Genomic DNA, 3,247 nt, shown 5'->3' on the forward strand with positions numbered 1-3,247 from the left:
GAGGCAGAGGCAGGCAGATTTCTGAGTTTGAGGCCAGCCTGGTCTACAGAGTGAGTTCCAGGACAGCCAGGGCTACACAGAGAAACCCTGTCTTGAAAACACCAAAAAATAAAAAAAAATTAAAAATAAAAAGAGTTGGAGAATGACATTATTTAAATAAAGTTTAAAATCAAAAATTATAAACTGGGGGCTGGTGAGATGGCTCAGTGGTAAGAGCACGCGACTGCTCTTCTGAAGGTCCGGAGTTCAAATCCCAGCAACTACATGGTGGCTCACAACCATCCGTAACAAAATCCGACTCCCTCTTCTGGAGTGTCTGAAGACAGCGACAGTGTACTTACATATAATAAATAAATAAATAAAAATTTAAAAAAATTATAAACTATCTTAATACCATATTCCAAAGTGAAGAAATTCATTTTTCCAATGTATTAACTCCAAAACTCATAAAAGAAAAAAGGAGCAAATCGTTGCATTTCATCAAGACTGAATATTTTTAATTTTTTCTTTTTAATTTTTTTATTTTTTTAATTTTAAAAAGGATTTATTTTTATTTCATGTGACTTGGTGTTTTGCCTCCATATATGTCTGTATGAGGCGTCAGCTCCTTTGGAGTTGATATGGGTGCTGAGGTTGAGTCCAGGCCCTCTGGAAGAACCACCAGGGCTTTTAACAGCTGAAGCATCTCTCCAGACCCTATTTTGTTATGTGTGTGTGTTTTGTTATATGTGAGAGTGTGGGCATGTGTGTATCATGGCAGACATGGAGAGGTCAGAGGATAACTTTTGGGACTCAGTTCCACCTTTCACTATTGTTCTGGGTTTTGGAGATGGAACTCAGGTAATGAGACTTGCATGACAAGCAGCTAGCTAAGCCACCTCACCAGCTCTACCAGTTCATCTCCCTAGCTCTCTCAATTTTTAAAAATTCAATGAAATTTGATAAGTCAACATACATACACACCAGTTTTTATGTGTATATGTGAATTTTCCCTTTTTTGTTTTAATATTTAGTTTTATGTATATGGATGTTTTGCCTGCCTGTATGACTGTATGCTATGTATGTGCAGTACCCAAAAAGGAGGGTGTAGAATCCTCTAGGGCTGGAGTTACATATGTTTCTGAGCCACCATGTGGGTGCTGGCAAATGAATATCCTGTGCTCTTAACCACTAAGTCATCTCTCCAGCCATGGTTTTGTTTTGTTTTTTGGTTTTTTGGTTGTTTTGGTTTGGATTTTCAAGACAGAGTTTCTCTGTGTAGCCCTGGTTGACCTGGAACTTGCTCTGGAGACCAGGATGTCCTGAAATTCACAAGACCTGGATCTACATGCTGGGATTAAAGGCATGTGCCATCACCACCAGGCCGGCTTTTCTTTTCTTTTCTTTTTCCTTTCCCTTTCTTTCTTTCTTTCTTTCTTTCTTTCTTTCTTTCTTTCTTTCTTTCTCTTTCCTTCCTTCCTTCCTTCCTTCCTTCCTTCCTTCCTTCCTTTNTTTCTTTCTTTCTTTCTTTCTTTCTTTCTTTCTTTCTTTCTTTCTCTTTCCTTCCTTCCTTCCTTCCTTCCTTCCTTCCTTCCTTCCTTTCCCCTTTCCTTCCTTCCTTCCTTCCTTCCTTCCTTCCTTCCTTCCTTCCTTCCTTCCTTCTTTCCTTCCTTCCTCTTTTGACAAGGCTTGGCTATGTAGTCCTTGCGGGCGGGCCTGGAGAGATCCTCCTACTAGGCCTTCTGAGTGCTGAGATTGAAGGCGTGTACTACCATGTCCCACCAAATCCACTGATTTAGTCTAGCTTACTATTATAGTGTAGTTTGGGAGCGATCTAACCCACAGTTTTTCCAAAGTGGTGTTAATCATCTCAACATTGTATAATACATCCTTTCATTACAGCTTAAAAATGTTAGCTTCACTTTTGGTTTGTTATTTTTATTTCTGTGTGTGATATGTAAAGCCAAGGATGGAATGATGGTCTTATACATATTAGATACGCGACCACCACTGTCATTCCCAGCCAATGGTTAACTTTAGCCATTATCAATTTCACACACATATCTACATATACTCAAGCCCAACTACACAGATTAGTTTCTTTCTGGATCATGCATTTCACTGATATATTCTGTGTATATGTGTGTGCATACTCATAAATGAACATGCCCATGTAAAGGCTGGGGTGGGGGTCAATGGAGAGCCTTGTCCTCAAATTCTTCCCACCTTATTTTTTAGATAGGATCTGGCACTGAACCTGGAAGCTGCCTATCTGACTAGGCTGGCTGGGTGGGGTGGAGGGGTCTCGCCCGCCTGCACAGCTCTGGTTACAGGAGAGCTGCCATGTCCAGTTGTTTGTTTGTTTGTTTTGAATGCAGGTTCTAGGGAGCAAACGGAGATCCTTTTCTTTGCAGATCAAGCACTACCAACTCAGCATCATTTCCTCATGCCTTGCAGATTTGTTCTCTTGCCTAAATTGCACCCTTCTGGGGGATGTTGTTGTTTTATCAAAGAGAGTAATGAGTAGCCCAGGCTAGCCTCAAACTCACTACTTTACCTTGAACTCTTGATCTTGTCTCATCTTTTCAAAGTACCAGGATTATGCGTGTACCACTGTGCCTGGTCTCACGCTGCATTTTCAAAATCCTCAGCTGCTCTTATATACTTTATGTTCTAAAATAACAATTATTACTTTATATTTTGCTTCTATTTTTTTTTTGAGGTGCTGGGGATCAAACCCTGGGGCTCAAGGATATTAGGCATATGTTATACTTCTTCGCTGCAATCTCAGCCTTAAATATTTTTATTAATCTACTTTTGGAATGCTAGGAATTATTATTTTTGTTTTTACTGGTTTTTTGCGAAACAAGGTCTTGCTATATAGCCCAAATTGACCTGAAACTCATTATGTAGTCCAAGCTACCCTCATACTATATATCCTGCCCCATGATTACAAGCATATGCTATGATAAAGAATTTAATTATTATAAAATTTCTTGTGTGTATGTATGTGGTACCTAGGTTGAACATATGGCCTATGTATGTCAGACAAATGTTCTACCATGGAGATATATTTTTAGCCTTTTGTCACTAACATTATTTTTTTTAAGTTTTGTGTGTGAGAATATGTGTGCATACATGAGCCACAGCATGTATGTGGGGGTCAGAAGACAACTTGTGGAGCTAGTTCCTACTCTCTACCCTGCTAAGCTAATTCATTGGTGTTCTCTCTCTCTCTCTCTCTCTCTCTCTCTCTCTCTCTCTCTCT

The 3,247-nt window shown here is 39.5% G+C and overlaps 1 protein-coding gene across 4 annotated transcripts in view; it reads right to left on the reverse strand.

The window, feature by feature from the left end:
- The window catches only part of Trip4 (thyroid hormone receptor interactor 4), an 85,525-nt gene that overhangs the window by 32,206 nt on the left and 50,072 nt on the right, over positions 1 to 3,247 (reverse strand). The window lies entirely within an intron of this gene.

Source organism: Mus caroli, chromosome 9 (genome assembly GCF_900094665.2).
Source record: "Mus caroli chromosome 9, CAROLI_EIJ_v1.1, whole genome shotgun sequence".
NCBI lineage: Eukaryota > Metazoa > Chordata > Mammalia > Rodentia > Muridae > Mus > Mus caroli.